This window comes from Sceloporus undulatus, chromosome 8 (genome assembly GCF_019175285.1).
Source record: "Sceloporus undulatus isolate JIND9_A2432 ecotype Alabama chromosome 8, SceUnd_v1.1, whole genome shotgun sequence".
NCBI classification, from domain to species: Eukaryota; Metazoa; Chordata; class Lepidosauria; order Squamata; family Phrynosomatidae; genus Sceloporus; species Sceloporus undulatus.
The window spans coordinates 25,977,333-26,002,061 of NC_056529.1; the positions used below are offsets into that span (position 1 = coordinate 25,977,333).

The window sequence follows — 24,729 nt, forward strand, 5'->3', positions numbered from 1 at the left end:
AAATTGCTGCATTTTCTGGCTGGCTGCTTTGCACTGGATTCAATGACCTCCTGTGTAGTTTGAATCCAGTGGTGCAGAGCCAACCTTATCTACAACCCACTGTGACACCAATGTTTAGTGATCGCATCAGTGACCCACAATTGCCCCCCAATACAGTATGTACATATCTGTTTAACTGATGTCCTACCTTTCTCCTTACATGCATACCTTCCAATTCTCAGGATTTAGAGGTGGTTTGCCATTCTGCACCGTCCAGTTGTCCTGCTTTGGCTTGGACACTCCCAATGAATCCTTTGCCATCCCACTTTTTCATCTGCTTTTAAAATGTTCCAGTTACTCTCTTCTCTTCTCCCTTTCCTGCATTCTTCTCAATGTACTTCAGTTGCTGCAAATCTTGCCCTTCCCAGTAGGCTCACACAAAAGCAAACTGCTACATCCTCTTCTAGATTATGCATTCTTCCTCATTAATAATCTATACGCATGTCGGTCAAGATCAGTGATTCCCAACTTTGGTCATCCAGGCTTTTTTGTACTTCAACTCCCAGAATCCCCAGTCACCTTGGTCAGCACTTACAAACTCTGGGAGCTTAGGTCCGAAACATCTGGAGGACCAGAGTTTGGGAACCACGGGTCTAGATCAAGGGAAGTAATAGTGCCACTTTGTTCATCTTTGGTCACCTGGAATATTGTGTCTGGTCCTGGGCGCCACAATTCAGGAAGGATGTTGACAACCTGGAGTATGTCTAGAGGAGGACAACCAATATGGTCAAAGGTCTGGAAACCATGCCCTATGCAGTGGCTTAGGATGCTGAGTATGGTTGCTCCAATATCAGCACCACTTTGGTTGGTTGGTCCACCTTGAGTTCAGGTTTTTGGGGAAAGGACAGGATATTGATCAGATCTCACCTGGAAGGCAACCAAAATGGTGAAAGATCTGGAAACCACCAAGCCCTATGAGGAGCAGCTTAGGGTGCTGGGGATGTTTAGCCTGGAGTAGAGAAGGTTAAGGGATGACATGATAGCCCTGTTTAAATATTGGAAGGGATGTCATATTGAGGAGGGAGCAAGCTTGTTTTCTTCTGCTCCAGAGATTAGGACATGGAGCAATGGATGCAAACTACAGGAAAAGAGATTCCACCTCAACATTAGCATGAACCTTTTGATGGTGAGAGTTGGAATATGCTGTACTGGAGTGTGGTGGAGTCTCCTCCTTTGGAGGGCTTTAAACAGAGGCTGGATGGCCATCTGTCGGGGGGTGCTTTGGTTGTGAATTCCTGCATGGCAGAATGGGGTTGGACTGGATGGCCCTTGGGGACTGTTCTGACTCTATGGTCCTATGAATAACTACTGCTATCTTGACCAGACTCTGATGTTGCTTGGCCACACATGTCTTGGTTTTCATCTGTGAAATGCTGGAGGGTCTGTCTCTGGCTCAATAAGACTGAAACATGAGCACAGGCTTGTGGGCCTTTAGAATGTCAAAATTCATGCATACTTCTAGTTGTAATGGTTAACATTGTGCATTCCTTAGGGGAGAAATAGCAGGATGTAATCAGAATGTAATGGTACTGATATTTGAAAATTATTCACTAGCAGCCTTGGCTTCTCCTGGCTTTTTTTTTAAAGAGAGAGAGAGAGAGAACAAGGAAGCTTCTGTAAAGTGGTGTTTTGCATTTTATTACACTATCCTCCCCCCCAACCTCAGCCCAGCCTATTATATGTTCTTAAAATCCTAACTTCCAGGGCTTAAGGGCTTAGCCATTTCAAATCGCGTCAAGTTGAAATTTAGCACATAATTTTTGCACTTAGCATTGTTTTAATCTTTTGCATTTTTCGGCTGGCAGAGTCTTGAGCAAGCAAAAATTTCAGAGTGCATGTCCCTGTCTGGCTGGTTCTGCCGCTAAAAGCCTGCTAAGAGGAGGAAGGTGAGCAAATGAGGAGAAGCCATTTGTATTTGTAGTTGGGTGCCTTTAAGTCGTTTCTGATTTATGGTGAACCAAAGGTGAACCTATCATAGGGTTTTCTGGGGCTGAGAGAGTGTGACTCTCTCCAGGTCATGCAGTGGGTTTCCATGGCCGAGCGGCAAATCGAACCTTGCTCTCCAGAGTTTTAGTCTTACGGTCAAACCACTACACCGTGCTGCCTCTCCTTATGTGTAATGTTCTTTAAGAGCCAGCACAGTGTATGGGTTTGAGCGTTGGACTAGGACACTGGGGTTTGGATCCCCATTTGGGCATGGAAACTCATGGGGTTGGCTTTGGGCAAGTGGCACACCTGAGCCTCAGAGGAATGCAAAGGCAAGCCCTTTCAGAGCAAATCCTGCCAAGAAAAGCCCATGATAGGGTTGCCTTAATTTGGAAATGACATGAAGGTAGACCCAAAGGTGCTTGGTTTGGAGGAAAGGCAGGATGATGATGGCTGGAAGATGCCAAGAGGAGGCCATTCCAGCTTCCCGCTGTGACAAATGGGATCTGGGTCCTTCTGCTGCACAATGCTGGCTCTTGCATGGCATAAAACAGAGCAAGATACGTCAGTTAATTTATTTATGAGACTCTTGCAGGGATGGAGGGATGGCATGCAAAGGTCACTGGGCTGCAGACCACATGGTAAATAAACATGCCACAATATGTTAAACTGATGATAATGAGGGCAAACCACAGAGAAATGGAGGAGAAGGAGGCTGAAAGAGAGAGAGAGAGAGAGAGAGAGAGAAAGGGACACACAGTCCCTTGAAGGAAGCTAGCCATTTTGGAGTCAGATCGGAACAGAGGCTTAAAGCCAGAGGTTCTTTCTAACAAGGGATTTTCCCCTTAGAAAAGTAATTATTTAGTTGTTTCATTCAGATTAAGTTGGATGAATTTTCTCTAAATTGAGTAAAGAGGGGGAACTACTTTTCTCTGTTGGAGGGGCAGGAAAAGAATTGGACTTACATACTTGACAGAGTTACTTTTCTTGATTGGAGGGGGCAGTTGGAGAATCAGAATTAGATACTTGAAGGATTGACTTTGGTCTGTCGGAAGGGCAAGGGGAGAACTAGAATTATGTACCCAAAAGAGTCACTTTTCTCGATTGGAAGAGCAGGGGGGTAAATTAAAATGATGTAACTGAAGGAATTACTTTTCTCTATTGAAGGGAAGTGTAGAGGAATTAGAATTATGTACTTGAAAGAGTTACTTTTCTCTATTGGAAGGGCAGGGGGAGAAGCAGAATTATGTACCTGAAGGAATTATTTCTCTCTGCCACTGAAAGGAGGAAGAACTGCTTTCCAGGCAAGAGAGGGAGGAGATTCCATTTTTCTAGCTAGCCAGCAAAGTCGCTAGACATGGAATTTGGGCATCTCTTCCCACCTTCCCCATTTGTGGGGCAGTCCGCACCCCCTAGTGATGTCTCTGGACGCTCCAGTGCTCTAATGCAGTCTTCCATCTCTGTGCTTAGAAACTCAGTGGTGTCACTAGTGGGGTGCAGGGGATGCAGACCCACACTGGGTGACATCCCAGACAGGGTATGTACACCCGGTGGGGTTGGCTTGGCTGCTGGGCAAACAAGAAGGGGCATCACATCCCTTTCCTGCTTACTCAGCAGCCACATGAGACCCCAAATGGCCTTTCAGAGGACGCAGCACTGCCCCTCCAAGTGGTGGGCACTCCTGGAGGGGCAATGCCTTTCATTTCGAGCAGCTGTGCTGAATCCTGAATGGCTGTCAGGAGGCCTCAGCATGAGGATGTGCCTTTTGTTTGGCGTCTTGTGTGGCTGCTTCCCCAAGAAGCCCTGCTGGATCCCAAATGGCTGCCAGGAGGTCACAACACTATGAGGTGCCTTTCATTTGGGGTCCAGCATGGCTGCTCCCCTGAGCAATGGCACTGGAGGCCAAACAGTTGTCCAGAGGTTGCAGCACTTCCAAGCTGCAGTCTTGCTGGGTGGCAGTGGGCTAGTTCGAGGGCAGGCAAGCATGGCATTGGGAGGAAGGGTGGTGGGTCAATCTGACCCCCTACTGCCTTCCCTCTGCCCCCATATAGGGTGACACCAACCATAGTTACTGCAGAAACTCAATGGACATGAGTTGCATCCTCTATCATGTGGTGAAATTAGGATCTTAGAACATTAATTACCTTCTAGCGGCATGTTTGATTTTTTCCCTTCTTTTTTCAACTTGGCTAGGTGCGTAATTTGGAATTCCTGAGTATAGCTGGAGGAGAACGAATTATTATTCCTATTATGGTTACCTCTCAGGAGGCGATCGAAAGAAGGTGCCTCTTCCCCCAGCTTCCTTCCACAAATTGCTGGGAAACATCTTTCTTCTCTTTTTTTTATGACTGCAAAACAATTCTGAATGGGGAGAGTAGGTGCCAGATTCGTAGGCACGCTTGATGAGTAATATATTCTTCTGAATCATCTTATTTGTAGAGTTGGGGAAACGGAGAGAGAAACGGAGAGCATTTCTCAATCCCACTCAAGGTATTTGTTCATATGCCAGTTGGGTGATGCATTAAGACGATGAGGATGTAGGAAGAGGCCTTTGACTGTAGGATGCGTCCCCAGGGAATCGAATGCAATATTGCTTTTGGTTCCTGCTGCGGCTTCTCCTTCTTAAAAGGGAGTGGGTCAGGATTGTACAGTTAGAATGAGGGAAACCAAAGGTTCCTGTAGAAAAAACAAATTATCTTGTTACCTTGCACTATAACAATAGAGCATGGAGAGATATGAGCCTCAGTTCACTAATACCAACTAGTCTAGATCTGCAAAATCATACAGTTGGAAAGGATGTCATGTAGAAGATGGGATGCGCTTGTGTTCTGCTGCTCTGAGAACACAACACCCAAACAGAGGTTGGCATCCTTAGTTGTATATATACTGGCATGGCAGGTATCAAACTCTAAGATTCTTAGTGTGTGTATCTATTTAGTTGTATATATACTTGCATGGCAAGTATCGGACTCTTAAGATTCAATGATCCTTTACAGCAGTGAATACAAAACTCGGGTCCTTTACAGCGGTGGGTCCCAAACTCTGATCCTTGGGATGCATTCGACTTCATTTCCCCAAAACCCCAGCCAGTTTGGCCAATGGTCAGGAATTCTGGACCCTGAAGTCCAAAACGTCTGGAGGACCAACGTTTGTGAATTGCTGCTTTAAAGTTTACACTGAAGTCCAAAGTGGATTGACCTGGAAGTCCCTGGTAACTTCTTTTCATCCTTTTATGCTGTTCATGGAAGCGTCTAGATTTGAACTGGGGACTTCCCAATTCATGGCTCGGTTTCTGAGCCGAGAATTGCTTTCAAAAGCTCTGCGTGTTTTGCTGCGTCGGCCGATCCAAGGCAGCCTGGGTGAATTGGTGGCAGGAGATGGAGATAAAGGCTGGGAGAGAGGAGGCTGCTCAGGAAGACCTAGCCGGAAAAAATACGAAGTAATCAGCGGTGGCAGCCACTGCAATAAAGCGCTAAACAGGGGAAAATTACGGTCTATTTGGCGCCTCTGTTTCTCATTGTAGACATTAGATACCAAGTCGTCAATAGGCTATTCAGTGTAACAAATGCGGTGCCATGGGTGCTCAGCTGCATTGCCTGCTGAGGAGAGGACCAGAATGCAGAATGGGAGCCGGACAGATTGTCCCTCACAAAACCCAAGGCCTCCGCAGGTGCAGAGGAACCGAGCATTCAAAGGCGCACCATGCGGAGAGGCCGGGCCACTGGTTTCCAAGAAAAGGCCACTGTTCTGACGGAGAGGAAGGATGTCATGAAAAATTCCCTAAAAGGGAAGGGGGGAAAATAATACTTCAAGGCTTGTATTTTCTGGAGGGTTGTGGGCATGGGAAGTGAAAAAAGGAAACAATGCATTATAGGGACAGTGGGGCCGAAATACCCTAAAGGCATGGATCCTGTCTGATCTTGGAAGCTGAGCAGGATCAGGTCTGATGAATACTTGGATGGGAGACGACCCACAAATCCCAAGTGATGGAGGCTATGTTTTGGAGGAAGGGATTGGCAAAAGCACCTCTGAGTGTTCCTTGTCTAAGAAAACCATATGAAGTCTATGGGGTTGTGATCAGTCAAATGTCTCCTTGAAGATATGTGTGCATACACACATATTAGAGGCATCATTTCGGTCCCATGTGTACCTTCTTCCCCTCTTTTCACACACACACACACCAGTTCTTATTAGCTCTCTGTCATCCCACTTTTTCAGCTGCTGTTAAAATGTCCCGGTTTCTCTCTCCTCTGTCCACCTTTGTCCCCAGCTTATTTCCATTGCTGCCAATTGAGTTTTCAAAAGTAGTTTGCACTCAGTTAACTTAGCAGGAGGAAAAGAAGAGGAGGAGGCCAAATATTGCCCTTCTCTGTAGCTTCAGGCAAAAGCAAACTGCTGCAGTGTCTCCTGGCTAGTGTTTTTTTCCCTCATTAAAAACCTTTGCCATTTTGATCATGCTCTGAAGTTGCTTGCCAATGCATGTGTTAGTGAAATGTTGTAAGGTGCAGTCTCTGTATTCTCTTTTCTCTAATTCCAGCCTTCTTTCTTTGTTCCTTGTTTGACTCAGGAGCTCCACCGGTGATCAGTGCCTGAAATCCACTGTCGGCCCCAGGATGTCAGAATACTATTGTGAGGCTGTGACAAGTTCCACAACACTTTGTGCTACAGTGGGAAGGATGGAGCTCCAGGTAAACATACTCTTTGTTGTCTTTAGATGCTTTTATTTTGTGCCCGCAAGGAGTGTGATTCTCTCTTCTCTCATCCTCATCCATCTTCAGCAGTCAGTCAGATATTTCAGTAGGAGGACCAAGATAGTATCTGAACGTGGTTGTGTTGCTTTTTGGACTGCAAATCCCCAAATCCTCCAGACATCATGTTGGCTGGGAGAGTCTGGGAGTTGTAATGCAAAATGTAACTCTTCCATGCCGTTGTTTGATGCTTCTCAAAATGGTGGTCCCTGGAATGACGCCAGTCCCTGAACCATTGACTCTGAGTAAAGTTGTATTCAATGGGCACAAATATGGTGCCCATCCCTGGCACAATGAGGGGGAAACCCTGCTGGTGCTACACATTGGATAGCTTAAGAGGCTGTGCACTGGTTTGTAGTGGGCTCAGAGAATTTCTCATGGATATATTCATAAATGAAGTGTGTTAAATGGGTATGCGTCATCCTTGTACTTGGAGTTTCCATATCTTTGGCAGGTATACCTCCAGCCCAGACCTTTTGCCTGGGATCAGAAGTGTTTTGGATTTTGGATTTTTAATTTATTTATTTTTTGGAATATTTGCATATATATAATGAGGTGTTTTGGAAACGGGACCCAACTCCGAGCATGAAATTAATCTATATTTTGTATACTACGCCTCATTGTTCTTTTGTTGTCGAGATGTCATTTGCTACTACTATATTGTATTTAGGGCTTTGATTTATTGATGTTTTGATGTTATGATTTTCACTGGTATTTTGGCAGTATCTGTGTTGTTGTTATGGCTAGTTAGTGGGCTTTACTTCAAAAGCACCAAAGAAATCAATTTTGACATAATACGATCATAAAGAATGTGCTTTGCCTTGTGCGTGGAGAAGGTCATAAAGGGAGTTGTAGTCAACATAACCAAGGGGCACTGGGTTTGGATTGAATGCTCTTGGCACTCTGACTTGGAATAACTTTGAACCTTTGTATTATATTATATTATATTATATTGGATTGGTCCTAGGGCCAGATGTCCAGGTCAGTGGGGTGCTGAGTCCATGCCACTCTTTCTTTCAAACTCCATTACCTTGGACAGCTCTGAAGAAGTAGACTTAAGCCTACAAAAGCTCATGCTGCCAGCTTCTTTCTTTCAGTTTGCCTCAAAGGTGCTACAAGGCCTCTTTACATGTTGACTAAGCAAGACAGCAGTTCTTCCATTTTTGTGCATGTTGTTCCAGCGTGCTTTTTGAAGGTCTCTGTTTGCAGGTTTAAGAGGCCATTTATTTATCGGGTCACTCGGAGATTTGGAAAAAGCAGCATCTAAAATGGGAGGGAAAGGAGAGAGAAGGGACAGTTGCAATTGCAAACTTTACACTCGGTTTGCAGCAACTGAAGCAAGCTTGTGGAGGAAGTGTGAAAGTGGGAGGAGGAGAGAGAAACTGGGACGTTTTCAAAACAATATTCAGGACCATCTTTGGCAACTTGGGACAGTTTGGAGGGTATGGTTGAGGGCAACAAAGGCCTCATTCCCACTACCTTTTAAACTGGATCACAAATCGGTTTGAACCGATTTAAATGACCATGGTTCACACTTGAACCGAATCGCTGAAGCGATTCAGAGAGGGGGGCCATGCGCTAGACCCATTTAACCCACATCTTTTTGACATTGATTCTTTTCTGTGTCTTTTTGGATAAATCAATTCTGAGCAAGTGTAAACCAGATGCGGATTGGAATTGATGTAAATTTGCTGGTTGGAACGGGTCCATTTTGAACCGGTTCATTCGTGAATGTGAACCACAAGTGGGTTATTTTACAGGGGGGAAAATGCAACTGGGACAAATGCAGTGGGAACGACTCTCCGCTGTCAAATCGATCCATCGATTCGGATTGCAAACCTATTTATTTGTAAGTGGAAATGAGGCCACCTATGGCTCCAACATCTTACCTTGACCACTGCTGCTCCAAAACCTAATGGTTTGCTCTGCATTTTGTGCCATCCTTGCAAGGGATGACTTTGTAGATCTCTCTGCAGGGAAGTCAGACGGATTTGTGTATTGTTCTAACTGGCTTTTGGAACCTTTTTCCTGCTATAAGGCAGCCTAAAAAAGAAGAAAGGAACAGCTAAATGAAAATAAAAGACATGTGTTGTATTAGATGTTGTTAGAATGACTGGAGGAGAAGGAAGAGTGGAACAGAGAAAGGTTTGTTTTGGAATCGGAGGCAAGGCATGCTGGAGGTTCCTCCGATGCTAAAATCTTGTGATCTTTTCCCTCGGCCGCGTGATAAAGAGAACAGCTGACACTTTCTGAACCGTGAGCAATTTCATAAGAGCCAAGCGGAGGAGAAGGGATAAACTCACCTCCCTGCCCCCTCTCCGCATTTGTTTCTTGTTTTCTCCGTTTTTCTATTTTTGTCAGCCTCGCTCCCTTATTGTCAGTGTAGTCTATTTTGGGATCGGCCTGAGCCGCTTTAGCAGGATCAAAGTAACTTGGAACAAAATGAAATAAATAAATGAATAACCACCGACACACAAGGAAATTTTGCAGCCTGGCGAAAGAGGGATCCAAAGACACAGCCGCGTCAGTCTGGGAAAAATCAGCAAATCACCTTTGAGGCTGAAAGAATGAAGCTGGTGGCATGAGCTTTGGCAGACTTGGGCCTACTTCCTCGGATGCATTTGGGACCTTGCAAATTTGGAATTTGGAATTGCATCTGAGGAAGTAGACTTAAGTCTATGGAAGCTTGTGCTACCACCATATTCTTTCAATTAGGGTCAAAACACACTGCAGAGATAATCCAGTCTGAGACCGCTGTAACTGCCCTACTTCAGCAGGCTAAATGTCTCCTAAAACTACAGTTCCCAGAATCCCCTAGCAATAAGCCAGGGCAAGGACAGTTAAAGTGTTCTCAAACTGGATTATATCCACAGTGCGTTTTGGCCCTTGGTCTCAAAGATGCTAGTGAGTTAATGAAGTGCAAATGACCTTTGCACTTTGAATGCAGTTTGCAGCGATTGGAGTAAGCTGAGGACCAAGAGAAACCAGGGCATTTTAAAAGCAGTTGAAAAAGTGGGAGGGCAGAGGATTAATTGGGGACTGTCCTTGGCAATGTAGGACAGTTGGAGGACATGCTGAGGGCTTGCTTTTTTTTTTTAAGTGCACAAAGCAAAGCCTTGGCTCTGATTTTGGGACACAAAATAAATATAGATTCATGAGCTGAGCTGGTAACTTCCTAAAAATTTCAGTTTGTCATTCTGTACCAATCTTGGAAAATCACAGGCGCAATGGCTAATAAAGCAAATGAATTACACTGTTCTATATTATCCCCTAATTTTCAGTTTGCTTACGAATGGAAGGACTGTTTGAAAAGCGACTTTTCTCGCCAGGGACCACTTTAGGCGAGATCAGACTTATAAACTGGATTAATGTTCCTATCTCCTGTATAATCATAATTTTTCATCGCTGGTTTTGCTAATTGCAAAGGTGTTTGTCTTTCAATGCACCCATGGCTTTCCTAATCTGGAGACCCAGTTGTGAAGCCGGAGTTGTGATGTTGCCTGACAACTGGACTGTGATCCAATAGAGGATTATATTAATACATCAGAAGATCTAGACCTTGGTAATAAGTATATGAAGTTGAAGCATTTATTGACACTCCCTGATCTTTAAACAAAGCTATACTGATGAGAAGAACTCTGAGATTTCCTTGGAAGATGTTGTTTTTTCAGAAGAAAGCTGCTGAACTCTGTTCCTTTTGTCTTTACTTTCCCCTGCAATTTTAAAAAACATGAAAAGTTGAAAAGCAGACCAAGACTGTGTTCCTCATGAACGACAGCGAGTTACGCTGAATATTAATTGAATATTCTTCAAATATTTGCTACCAAAATATTCAATATTAATATTTTTTCCTTCTATCTGGCATTTGGAACTCTCTGGCATTTGAAATGTGCCTGAAATCAATATTGTATGTTTGATCGTTGGCATGTAACGATGTTTTGCATCGCTTGGCAGTCGGCGCATCAAAACGTTTCGACGATACTCACCGCTGAATGGAGGAGTAGGCAAATAGTTGGAAGTTTCCATTTTTAAAGGTCAGAACTGGGGGTTGCAGAGTGGAAGGGGATTATCCCCAAAACAATAAGATGTTGCTGGTTTTTCGTCCCTTCTCCTCCCTTGGTTCTGTTTTGCACCATGGTTGCTCCAATGTCATTGCCATTTTGGTTGGTTGGTCCACCTTGAATCCAGGATTGGGGGAATTAAGGCAGGATATTGATCAGATCTCACCAAAATGGTGAAAGATCTGGAAACCGTAAAACCCTATGAGGAGTGGCTTAGGGAGCTTGGGATGTTTGGCCTGGAGAAGAGAAAGTTAAGAGGTGATATGATAGCCCTGTTTCAATATTTGAAGGGATGTCATCTTGAGGAGAGAGTGAGCTTGTTTTCTGCAGCTCCAGAGAATAGGACTGGAGCAATGGATGCAAACTATAGGAAAAGAGATTTCACCTCAACATTAGGAAGAACTTCCTGAGGGTAAGACTGTTTGACATTGGAAGACGCTGCCTTGGAGGGCAGTGGAGTCTTCTCCTTTGGAGGTTTTTAAGCAGAGACTGGATGGCCATCTGTCACAGTGAGGGCTTTGTTTGTTGCATGGCAGGGAGTTGGACTGGATGCCCTCTTGGCGTCTCTTCCAGCTCTGTGATGCTAGGCATTTATCAACAGTGGAAAGCTAAGGGACCACAATAGACTTGCAGGAGGTATTAGCATGCCACACTTCACACTGCTCCCATCTGCACAAAGAAAATCAAACTTTGTTCAGAGGGAGGAAGATGGTGGAAATGTCCCTTGCACACCCCAGAGAGCTTTTGGAGGTAAATTGGGACAAATTTTTGGGGGTGAAAATTGCATTTTTTGACTCCCAGGTGCAGGTGGCCTCCCAACATGGTGGGAAATTCCCCAAATCAGACTTGGCCATATAGTGATGCCACTGAGAGCAAAGGCAACCGGCAGCTTTAAACCCCTGAAAGGTGAAGTGTGGGGAAGGGTGCTTAAATTTGCCTCCAACGTAACAGGGCATCGAGCAATATGTGTTTACTCCAAGACCTAAAATGTACCCCACCTTGCGCCCAGTGGGCATTTGAGGGGGGCAAATGTTTGTTTTTTGCAGGACCAGGTGCCCAAGGAATGTGAGGCCTTGCAAGCTCTCCAGAGCTGCTAAGGTGGCCCCATAGCTTTCCATGGTTGCCCAGCCTTGCTCCACACACACAACCCATATCTAACCCCCGCCGGACCTCTTCTAGGAAATTGGTTCATGTCGCTCGGCGTTATTGTCAAATCAGGAGGAAATGCCGTTCTCTCGCAGCCTGTTGCCTTGGCCTTTTTCGATTCTTCAACAGATCATGGCGCGATCGGTCTATTCCCAGCCAGCATGCAAACAACATTAGGACACGACTTCATTTTGTGCTTCAAAACAAATCAGGAGTGAAGGGGCACAATCGAGTGACCAAGTAACACAAATTAAGTGAGACATTTGAAGTGACAGATTCCCCAAACGGATGAAGGCGAAGCTGACAAAAATGGATATTTATGTAATTCCTTTAGCCAACAATGGAGAGAGAAAGAAGCAAGCTGTGGGTTATCAATCTAGTTTATTTTTATATACTAGAGAGAAGTCCAAATAGTATTTTTCAGCCACCGATGCAGCCTTGAGAAAACAGCAGCAAGGGTTGTGCAGTGTGCATGTCGTGTGACAAAACTGCCGACAAGCACACTTGCTGGTTGTAACTTCTAATGTGGCTTCTGCAGAAAGAAATAATGTCTGGTTTTTTAAATTATTAAAGCAACCTTTGAAAAGCATAGTTAATAGGAACAGACACACATGTACACACACAAAAATCATTGCAACATTTTGGTGAACTCATTCAATGTGAGAGCAAACGTAGCACAGTGGTTTGAGTGTTGGACTCTGACTCTGGAGACCAGGGTTCGATTTTCAGCTATGCCATGAAACCCATTGGATGACCATGGGCAAGTCGCACTCTCTCAGATGATTTTCCATGGCCTTCCTCAGAGATGGAGAGAGTCGGACTTGCTCAAGGTGAGTTTCCCGGTGGGTTTCCATGGCTGAGCGGAGATTCGAACCCTGATCTCCCAGAGGCCAACACTCAAACCACTATACCATGCTGGCCCAGCACATTGATGTTGCCATTGCTTTCAATGAGAAAAGGATCAAGCACATGTGCCAGACTACTAAGCACCAACCTATACACCAGAAGGCAGTGAGCAGTATACAGAACAGCCTGGATCCCACTGCCGCCCCGCAGTGAGGGCCAACCCAATGAATCATTGGGATTTATGCAAGTGTTATCTTTCAGTTGAGTCAATTGAATGTGTCTGTTTTTGTTTGTGTGAGTGTATTGTGTGATTTCAAGTCATTTCCAATGTATGGCTTCCCTAAGGCGAACCTATCATGGGGTTTTCTTCCCAAGATTTGTTCAGAGGAGGTTTGTCACCTCGATCCAATTGGAGAGGCAGGATATCAATAAATATTATTGTTATTGTTGTTGTTGTCGTGGCCTTCCCTGAGGCTGAAAGAGTGTGACTTGCCAATATATGGAATCTTTTGTCAGGGAACCCTTTGCTGCAAAGCAACATCCAGGAGCAATTGTCCGTAGAGCAGCAGTTGTTGGGGACATTTCATCCTTTGATCCCTCACCTATTTTGCGCTCTGTTGTGTTGTGACTGAAACATGTTCCCAGCTTTTCATGGATCCTAATACTGTACCTGGTTGAAACAGCAAGGTTGTTTTGAGATTTTATATACGCCAAAGCCCCCCTTTTGTCCACCGCACAGTTTGGATGGCCATGGCTCCGCAAGTTCCATCAGAAGGGATTCCAGCATTTCAATCAGCAGCGCAGACACCCCACAAGCGGCTGCACAAACTGTACATTATTAACTCGGTGGGTCATGCTGCATTTCATTTTCCTGCCCGTTTCTGGCAGGTTGGACATGCCTCTCCTTGCCACCGCAATCTCCGGCACAAATTGGGATATCTTCTCTGGGCGCTCGAGGTGCGATCTGGCATCGGAGAGCTGTGAAATGCAGTACGGGGAGAATGAGATTTGAATAAGCAAATTATCTGGGGGTGCTGTTGCTTTTTGGCATGCCTTTTGCGCCCTGAGCATCCTTTTCCTTCTTTAATAGCAACCCATGCATTGAGAGCAGACATACAGAAAGCTGTATAGCTCAACCTGGAGGGCACTAGGTTGGAAAAAGGTATTGTAAGAGTCGGAATGATGGTTGTTGAGGTGGGTGAACTGGGTCCAGGTTTTGTTCCCCTCTTCCTGCAGGATTTTTTTTCATCTCTCTCTCTCTCTCTCTCTCTCTCTCTCTCTCTGTTTCAAAGCTTATATGAATTTATTTAGTCCATTTCATGCTATAGTTCCAATGCTGAGGGTAGCTGTTCAGTAGCTTATCCCCCTTTCCCCTTCTCTTCGTAGATGCCCAGAAAGTGATTCCGGAGACAGCTGCTGTTTATCTTGCCTGTTGTTGGCAGATACACACAGCTGCAGTAGGATCAGCTGCAGCCCTATTCTTTCCCACTATTCTTCTATTGTGAAGTCGAAGGCTTTCATGGCTAGCATCCATAGGGTTTTTTTTTTGTGGGTTTTTTGGGCTATGTGGCCATGTTCTAGAAGAGTTTATTCCCAACGTTTCGCCAGCATCTGCGGCCGAATAAACCCTTCTAGAACATGGCCACATAGCCCAAAAAACCATTCTTCTATTGTTTGTGGTGTTACATGCTTTCAACTCTTTTTCGACTTACGGCAACCTGGGTTTTCTAGGGTTTGAGAGTGTGCGACTTGCCCAAGTTGCAAAGAATCTTATCTGTCCAGGGTTGTTTTCAACAGAGTTTCTTGGGGGTGACAACAAACACTTTTGCATCTGACATTTGAATCTTTCTGACTATTCTTTCCATCCCTGCCTCCTGTGAAATGCAGAGCCAGCACCTACCTGGTCCTTCTGCAACCCTGAGGAATAGGGGCTTCCTTAGCTCTTTCAAAACAAAACAGGTGAGCAATCCCAGATCCTAAGAAAAAGTGGACATAAAAATGACAAGCAGGACAACTTAGAGGGGGGAAACCACATTGCACTGTCAAGAGAAGGGATGAGGAGCCTTGCAAGTGATTAAATGGGATCTGCTGAAATCCTTCCCAAGTCGGCTTAAGATGTAAGACGCAACAAGGTCACACTGAGGGTCATTCTCTTTGGAACACCTCTGGTCCTCTGGCCAGGGCTTTGTCTCCTAAGCATCCCACTAAGTTAAAGGGATCGGAGACATTCCCACCAAGAGGAAAGGAAAGTAAAAGCTCGGTGCCACCTGGCAGCATCCAAGCACCTTGCAGCCCTTTGCAATGAGGGGGGACTCTTCTCTCCAGCTTGGCTTTGTCTTCTGGTAATCTTTAGGGATATCCTTGCTGGCAATGGAGGGGGAGGAAGTGGGATTATTTTTCTTGGGGGAAAAAGAGAGAGGAGAAAAAAAATAAATGAACCGTCGTAACTGCTGGAGTCGAAATCTCACCCCAGCAAGGAAGTGGGAGGATCTGGAGCACTGCCAATGACAACAGAGTAATGTATGAACACACTGAAAATAAACATTGGCGAGGGAGGAATGGAGAGAAGCAGTCATGGCTTGCCAAAGCTAGGCTCCCCCCGTTCATTCCCAATGTTTTAGAGGAGGAAACTGGGACATGTATGGCCAAAAAATGTCAGAGTGTGGCCAAGATGGTGAAAATCATTAATAAGGTGGAACAGGCAAGCTAGGCTGCAGCAGTTTGCTTTTGCCCGATAGTCCTGGGAAGGGCAAGTCTCTGTCCTCTCCTTTTGCACCTATTGAAGCCAGCTGAGGAGAAAGGGTGAAAGTGGGAGAAGGTGAGAGAAGCCGGGACATTTCAACAGCAGCTGAAAACATAGGATGACGGAGGATTATTTGGGACGGTCTTCTAAATCAGGGCAGTTGGAGGGCGTGCATTTTCATCAGATACAAATTAGGGATTTAACAGACAAGAAGTTGGATAAATTTCAAGTCTCTGCAGAGCTTTCTTGCCTCCTTCTCCCATCCAGAATAACACAGCCTCATAGAAAGCGCTTTATACCAGGTGATAATATTGTTTGCCTTGTTCATATAATATATCTATATTATATATATATATATATATTATATACTATAGTAATATCGCGTCATATATATCTTAGGACCATACATTCTGCAAGTGAGCAAAGCAGACCTCTGGTAAGAGGGATGCCTCCAGAAATTAGAAACGCTACTTTTTTGGCCTGCAGATCCCACCATCCACCAGCCACGTGGCCACTGTTGGTAGGTTACATTGCTAATGTCAGCATCGTGTGTAACCTCTGTAAAGGAGGCGGGGATTAGGCAGTTGGAGTCCAACACTCTCTGGAGGGTACCAGCTGAGGAAGATGGGCTTAGAGCAATTTCAGCCATGTGGCGTGGTTTTAAGACATCTATAATCTTCCTAATAATGACATCCAGGTGTCCCAGTGTTAGACTGTGAGTATTAGACAGTCCTCAGATTTAAATCCCTGGACAGTTATGAATGTGAAAGGTCCACTTGGTGATTTGGGACCATGATATCTCAGCCTGGTCCTGCCTTGCAGGGTTGTTACAAATGGGATGCAACTGTAGAAGCAGCTTGACACTCTGGATATAACTGTACCCGATCTACATGCAGAATATTTATCCTGTATCTGATTATTCTGTATCCTGCATTTGGACAGTCTTTTCTGGTTCATTGCATTCTCCGAAGGAGACCAACGTTTTATTGTGTTGTTGTTATTTTGTTATTAGTGTGCTGTGATATATGATGCAAGACTTTGGCTGTTGTTATGAAAGCATCCGATGGTAGTGGAGGATAGCTCTATTAGTTCCGGGGCTGAAGAACAATTGGACTTCCTATTCCAATGGTTCCTGATAGAACTGAGAGTGAGGACTCCATTTAAAAATGGAAAAATACAGAGGAAAATGGTTGTTTCTCATAGCTCCTAGAAAAACCAAGGGAAAATGGAAACGGTAATTTGTCTTTAAAGATTGATGAATAAAATGGTTAAGCCAAAGTATTCACGCAATTACTGCTCCCAAATCCTTTCTGAAAACCCTATAAGAGGAAGATTTTTTTACATAAGACTACATATAGTATCAGATTATTACCATTCCTGGCCTTGGCTTTGGGTCCTTTTCTGGTTGTGTTATGTCTGCTTGACACTATTGGATAAGTAGCCGAGACAACGTCATTTTCTCTATTTTACTAATGCAGGCGGTTTCTTCTTTTTGTTGTTGCTGTCGTTGTTTGTCTGCTCTTCATAAACCGGCCAAACCAAAGAGATCCTCGATGGCTCCGAAGCTTGTAGCTCATTTGCAATAAATATAATAATAATTTTCTCCAAAAGTAAGTTCACTTTGGCATCCCATTCTGCATAGACAGTGCCTTTAATAATTCAAGGATGATAGTTTTATGCCAGACCGAGTTTTATATAATGCATTTTATGTTCGGAAAGTAACTCAGAGTGACTCTGAGTCTGTAAAAGGTGGAAATAATTGCTTTTCCCCCTTTAAAAATGTCCAGAAATGTTACATCTTCCGTCTTGGAGAAGCCTTGGTTCCCAGCTTGAGGTTTCTCTGTATGCAAAAGGCCCACACTTCTCAGGATCACACACAGGGTCCCTTTGATCCTCTGACACAACCCAACTGGCCAAAGAAAGCTATACGTGATCTCTTTCATCTTCTCCTTTGAAATCCCACCAGTGGCCTGGACACATGTCCACTAGATCTCCCAAGGGTCTCTCCTCTTTCTTGACCCCTTTCCCACTTGCATTATCTCCCAAGAGAGGTGAATTTTCTTCCCGGGTGTGAGCATCGTAGCTGAGCTCAGCATTGGTACGTTCCATCCAAGATGTCTGTCTTCTGCTGAGTTTTGCTTCGCTGTGGGAAAGGCGATGGGGAAATGCTCAAAGATCATTAGAGCCCAGGCGTCCGACTTCATAAAGCCCTCGATCCTAATCAAAGGGGTTTTTGAAGGAGACGGTTTCTTTTAATCATCGGCAAACACTCCAGCTTCTTAGCGTCGATGCTGCTTCTGCAGAGCATTGCCGGTAGACACCGAGATCGTGTGCTTGCATTGACATGCCCTCATTTGCTACAGGAGGAGAAGCAACAGCTCTGGGGCTGGGAGGGGGCCGAAGAAGCAAAACATCCCATTGACCCGGCTGCTAGGCATTGTAAGTCACAAACAGTGGTGAGGATGGAGATGGTGCAGCCTTCTAAGCACCAAATATTTTGAGAGAGTGGGTGCAGGAGGGGGCACTTGCGCCTGCCATGCCAGTGGGTCTGTCAACCTGCTCTGTGTTTTATGACATTGAAAGCTGTTTTGCTGTTGTGAGATTTCAAATTGTTCAAACATATGGTGACCCTAAGGAGCCAGCATTGCATAGTAGTTTGAGCACTGGACTACAATTCTGGAGACCAGGGTTCAGTTCCCAACTCAGCCATAAATCCACTGGGTGACCCTTGGGCAACTCTCAGCCTCAGAGGATGGCAATGGCAAACCCCTTTTGAAGAAACTTGCCGAGAAAACTCTATCACAGTTTTGCCTCAGGGTCGCCATGAAGCGGAAACGACTTGCAGGCATAACACAACAACAAAGGTGAACCTATCCTGGGGTTTCCTTGGCAAGAGTTGTTCAGAGGAGGTTTGCCATTGCCTTTCCCTGAAGCTGAGAGAGTGCGACTTGCCAAAGGTCACCCAGTGGGTTTCATGGCCAAGCTGGGAATCGAATCCTGGTCTCCAGAGTCATAGCCAAGGTCAATATTGCCCCTTTTACAATACTCTCACCAAGGCAGGAAAGGTGCACCCAAAAACATGTCGGTGACTATTGATTTCTACAAAGACCCCTTTGATGTGCCTTCGGTTTCCGCTAGCTTTTTGCATGGCGTAGCGGTTGCCACATGCCGCAGTCGGATGGCACCTCGGCGTCCCTCTGGGAGAGAGCTGCCCTCTTCCAACCCCTTTCCGATTCAATTCTCACTTTGTCTGATTGCCGTAATAACAACTTGTGCAGATTCTCTGCCCCAACCTGAAATCTTCCTCAGCTCCGCTATGCAAATAATATAATGGTGTGATGAGTGGCATGACGGAGGGGGATAATAAGAATAATAATCACAATGATGCCTTTATTCAATGAATGAATGAGGGAATCAAGGAAAAATAAATGATATTCAGATGTTGAGAAAAGAAAGGCAGGAATTTACTAAGAGGGACAGAAAGGAGGGGGATGCAAGCTAGGATAGTTAATCCATCACACAACCTTCGAAGGCAGCAAGATGGCCATTAGACAGATGGGACCCCTTGCCAATTTCTAGGGAAGGATGGAGAACTGAAGCAGTCATGGCTCGTGGCCGCCATCTCAGGGGCAACGGTCAATCCACATTGGGGCTCGGTCTGCTTTAAGTACTGATCACTGGAAGTAAGCTAAGACTTGCTAACTTGGTCTTCTGTGCTATTTAAACTTTTGCTTTTCTTCTTGCATTTAGAGTGGGCCCTTGGTCTCCACTGTGAAGCCTGTTCAGGAGATAAGAATGAGGAATGACTGCGGGAGCTGGGTTATGGTTAGCTTGGAGGAGAGAAGGCTGAGTGGTGACTCGATAGCCATCTTTAAACATCTGGGAAAATGTCAGGATGAAGATGAAGCAAGCTTGTTTTCTGCTGCTCCAGAGATTAGGATGCAAGCCAGTGGATTCAAATTATAAAGAGATACCAACTAAACATTAGGAGGAAAACACTTCTGTCCCTATAAAAGATCCAATCATGTGTTTGTTTTGTTGTTAACTGCCATCAAGTTGATTATGACTTATGGTGGCCCCATGAATGAGAGACCTCCAAGTCCTATCCTCAAGTGCCCTGCTCAAGTCTTGCAGACTCATGGCAGCTGTGGCATCCTTGACTGCATCTATCCATTTGAAATGCACTCTTCCTCTTTTCCTTGTATTATTGTCTTTTCTAGTGTCTTCTTGTGATGTGTCCAAAGTATGACAGTTTGGTCACCTTGGCTTCTAGGGAAAGTTCAGGCTTGGTTTGCTCTTGGACCAATTTCAGTTTGTTCCTTGATACCATCTTTACTGTATCCTTCCTTAACACATTGCAGTGTTAAGGAAGTGCTTCTATTCTTCCTCCAAGATGTTGCGGATGAACTCATTCTACTAGGGCTGTACCCAAGCGAAACATCTCTTTTACTCTTTCCGGCAGACTCATTCCAAGCAGGAGCACCGCTTGCCCAGACCTAACTCATTCTCTTTGGGTAACTAAATCCAGCATTCATTCTTGCAACAGTTGGCTGCAATTTTACGGCTCCAACAAGCATCCACCGTGCCCCATGTCCTTGAAGATCCATGGAGGAATTGATTCATCTAAGGGCCCCACATCTTTCGGCAAACATGTTTGTTTTAAAGGCCTCCATCTCCACTAAGTTCAGAGATTGGGCTCTTTTGAACCAGCGGGGTTTTCCCATGAAACTTCAGTCATCTAAGAGATTTTTTCCCTCCCAACTCCTTCAGAGACAAACTGTGACTGGAATGGCATTGAAGGTTTCCTTTCTCAATGAGACGGAGACTTAGCGATCGAATGGTGTTGCTCCAGCACCGCAGGCTTGGCTGCTTTGGGGCAAGATGCATGCAGATTTTTGCCCCCCTGAAGATATTGCAACTTAATGATGCTATTAGGCTAAAAATGTCTCTGTGGAGGTGGTGCAAAAGCAGTTTTCTTGTCTGCTTCCCTGAGCATGGAAGCATGTGTATAGATTTGGGGAAAGCCTTTTTGCAGAAATGGGCTACTACTACTATGACCTTAGGAGGAAACGGATGCAAAAGTGGCACAGACAAAAACCAGATTGTTTTGTTCAACTCTGAGCAATTGCCAGCCTATTTTATTTAAAAGAAGACATTTCTAGCCCACTCTTTTCCTCCTCTGCATGCAAAGCGAGCACCAGACTGCGGAAATAAATGGTTCTCAAGAATATGTATTTTTGCCAAGAAACCCCCATGGTAGGCCTTAGGGTCGTCATAAGTCAGAAATGACTTGAACAGCTATTACTATTAGAAGTAGTAGTATTTATTTATAATAGTATTATATTTATTTATAGCCCACCTATTCCACAAAATTGGGACTCAAGGCTTACCGCTTTAAAAAAAAGGTTGCAGCTAAAAACATTCCGAAAAAGGCGAACATTACAATGAGATGAACATTAAAATGGAGATTAAACTATTGACGATATTAAAATGATGTTAAAACTAGTGGCAAAATTTTAATGATTTAAGACTGCGCACAGAAAGCTAAAATGCCATGCAAAGATTAAAAAAGAAAGCAATTAAAGCAGTTCAGGCTAAAGCCATAGAGCATTCTCTAACCCAGTGGCTCTCAGCTGTTGGTCCTCCAGATGCTTTTGACTTCATCTCCCAGGTTCCCTTATCATTGGCCATGCTGGCAAAGGCTTCTGGGTGCTGAAGTCCAAAACAGCTGGAGGATCAAAGGTTGAGAACCTCTGCAAGCCTAACTTGTTCTTTTAAAACATTTTTAATATTAAAAGCTTGTCAAAAGAAAAAGGGTCTTGCCTGCCAACATAAAGATAGCAGTTCCAGAGTCTAAGGGCAGCCATTGAGAAGGTCCTGTCTTGGGTTCTCACCAACCATTCTTGATGGTGGTGGGATTGAGAGGAGGACCTCTCCTGATGATCTAGGGTTGGCTCATATAGCGAGATATAGGTGCTCGACAGACGGGTGGCTAAAAGCCGCCCGTCTTTGCCCCTGGTTGGTGTCGCAGCATCACCGATACGCTCCCTAAAAGAAGCCACACTAGGCAGCCTCTTTTTAGGGGCACCATAACCACTGCAATGCGGCGGCATGATGCCTCTTCTGGCCAGAGCCGTTTGGGCGCTCTGATGCCCATGCGTCATCATGTCGTGCCCCGTATGGACGGGCGTGTGCCAAGATGACGCACAGGTGCCGATAGTAGGGCTTGTAGCATATCAACGCTGAGCCCTACCTAGCCCTACTTTCCGGCCCAGGCCAGTGCAAAGCGTCCATCTGTGCCGGCCCATAGTCTGCCAGATATCCTGGACCAGAGCCATATAGTTCTTTGTAAGTCATAGGCAGCACTTTGAATTGTACCTGGAAACAAACTGGCAGCCATTTTGGCATCTATGCCACTTTGAGATCACTGGAGGAAAGATGGGTTAGAAATTTCACTAACAGGTAAACAGCCATAACAATAGGAGAATTTTGATTGCTGTGATCTTCAGCTATCCCTGGAGTGGAGAAGGCTGTTCAGAAACCAATCTCAAAATGATAGTTTTATCTCCCTCTCCCCTCCGAATCTCCCGACATTTCTCCTACTTCAAATTTAATATGCTCATTTTTGGATCATCAAATCTTCATTGCCGACTCTTAACCAAACACCAAAGAAATTAGCAACAATGGAACTTTCACTTGCGGGAGCCAAAGAAAAAAAAGATGTCCTAATAATTTAGGCAATTACTTAATTAGCTTCATTTACTTAAAAGTGCAATTTGGTGTAGGAAGGCATTTTCATCATGGGTTGCTTTGAAAAAGGATTTTTATTTCATTTTTTGTTCTTCTTCTTATCCTCCAGAGTAGAAAAGAATTACATTTCTGGCATCCTGCATCATTTTCCATTTCCTTCCTTCCTAATACGTATCTTTTCTTGTGTGGGAGAGTCATAGGCATGGTTTCAAGGGCTCAAACTCACTCCCCATGTCTTAAACCAAGAGGGAAAGATTGCAGGGCACCAAATACAAATGGGTCGAACTTATATACAACAGTAACAGCAGAACTCACAATGCTTCAGAGTCTCACATCACAGCTTGACAAAGAATATAAGCAGAGTCCTTCTGGATCAACCCAAAGGATTGTTTGGTCCAGCACACAATGGTCAACCAGAAGTTCATCAAGACATGAAGGCAATTGGTGCATTTAACTTGACAAGGTGCTTTGAACACTTCCAAGCTCTTGTCTGAGAAGGTTATGTGTACTACATCTGACTAATGGCACATGAAGGCAACTGCATTTTCTGTCTTGTCTTTCCCAGCAATGGAGATACAGAGGTGCAATTCTGATGATCCTTGAAGGTGGTATAAGTAAATCTTGGGTAGGAGACGGCCGTGATTCTACGTTTATTGGGCATCTTCATTACATGCCAACAGATCCATCAAGAAACTTGTTGCTGTGTGTCTTCAAGTCATTTCTAACTTATGGTGACCCTAAGGCAAACTTATCATGGGATTTTCTGGGTTTATGTGGGGAATCGAACCCTGATCTTCAGAGTCATCCAATTCTCAAAGCACTAGACCACACTGGCTTTATCAAGAAGCTATCAAACAAAAAATTAGGCTATTATTTTTTAAAATATTTCCATTATTCAGAGGAAGGTTGGAAAACCACCGAGCTGGGATGGGAAGCCCTTGAGCCCCATTGGTTTTGGCCTTCAAACTCCACACCTACTTACCATTGGCCCCAATGTCTCTCTAGCTGTCCAAAACCTCTCAAGAACCAAGGATCCATTCCAATAAACTCTGTGTCTATAGCCTGAAACCTGTTTGTAGTTCCATCTAGGATAGGCCTACAGAAGCAGTTGAATTTATGTCAATTTAGACTCACCATGCAGTATTAATTCAATGGGTCCACTCTAGTTGAAACGCCCAATGGGGTAAAGATGTATACCTGCCATTCAAACATTAAAACCTTAATAAAACCACGATACCCACCCCATATAAACACCCCGTATAATAGGTCTTGTAGCACCTTTGAGACTAACTAAAGCAACTTTAGTTAATCTCAAAAGTGCTACAGGATCTCGCTAGATACTAATTCTACGGACTTACACAGCTATAGCTTTGAATTCTGCTCTATATAAGGTTCACTTTAGGGTTACCATAAATCAGAAATGACTAGAAGGTGCACAACAACAACAAACCCAGTTGTAGAATAATATTCATAATCTGTACGGACTTCATTTGTCCTTTGTCTCTTGTTTGCTGGTTAGATAACTTCAGCCCACGGGTTTTATTTTGCTGGGACCGGACAAATAAATACAAGTGTGAAATTCTGTCATTCTGAAGACTTAACACTAATGCCGATGAGATCAGCATTCTCCCCCACCCCATAGTATCTGATCTGTCAGAATAAGATTACCTCCCATTCCACATTGGCTTCTGTTTTCTAAAAGCATGTGAAGTCTGGTGCAAATAGTGGCGTATAGTTTGCTAACACCAGGCAAGGTGTCCGGCGCTGCGGAGCAGACAGCGATGACGGAGGGAGCGGAGAGCGAACCTGCTAAAAGGTCACCTTTACAATCTCTGCAATCATGAAGAAGTCTCTCTTTTTCATTCTCTTCTCTCTCTCTCTGCCCTTGGATGTGTCTTCCCCTGTTCACCCATGTGACGTCCCACAGCGTCCACTCCATCAACCGTGTCTCCGGCCGAACCTTGGCCTCTCCTCATTGTCGCAAGGTGGACAGCTGACAAGGGCTCTTTGCTGTAACCAGGAGTGTTCTTTCCGCGGAGACTGCTTTGTCCCAGAAGGCTCTTAGAGGCCGGAAAGAGAGAAACTCAGTTCCAACAGCACCGATATTCTGAGCTTTCCATCAGCGAGTAGATTTGCTGTCGGTCTAGCTGTTGTATGCTGCTCTTCTCCTTGTCATGCAGAGAGTGAGAAAGAGAGAGGAACAAGAGACAGGCAGATGTATACACATAAACATACAAACAAACTGTTTACTGACAGTGATTTCCATTTCAACTAGGGGGAAAAACAGGCTAAGGACAGCGATCATGGAGACGGGCGTGATAAATGGGATGCCTTACAGATGCTATGCTCAATTGAAAACATTGAACACTGGGGCCTTGGTACCCGCTGAGATTTGGTTTAATGGAAAATTCACTTGACCTCCGTGGGCTCCTTGACTGTCAGCTTGGAAGATTGCAAAAGTCCATTGGGC

General features: G+C 44.7%; 1 protein-coding gene across 6 annotated transcripts in view; it reads left to right on the top strand.

Moving 5' to 3' along the window:
* ELFN1 (extracellular leucine rich repeat and fibronectin type III domain containing 1) overlaps nt 1–24,729 on the top strand; it is a 194,798-nt gene that overhangs the window by 104,008 nt on the left and 66,061 nt on the right. For all 6 annotated transcript variants that reach the window (XM_042437434.1, XM_042437435.1, XM_042437436.1 and 3 more), the window contains one exon: nt 6,533–6,653. The gene's annotated coding sequence lies outside the window, so the exon portion shown is untranslated. The remainder of the gene's footprint in view (nt 1–6,532; nt 6,654–24,729) is intronic.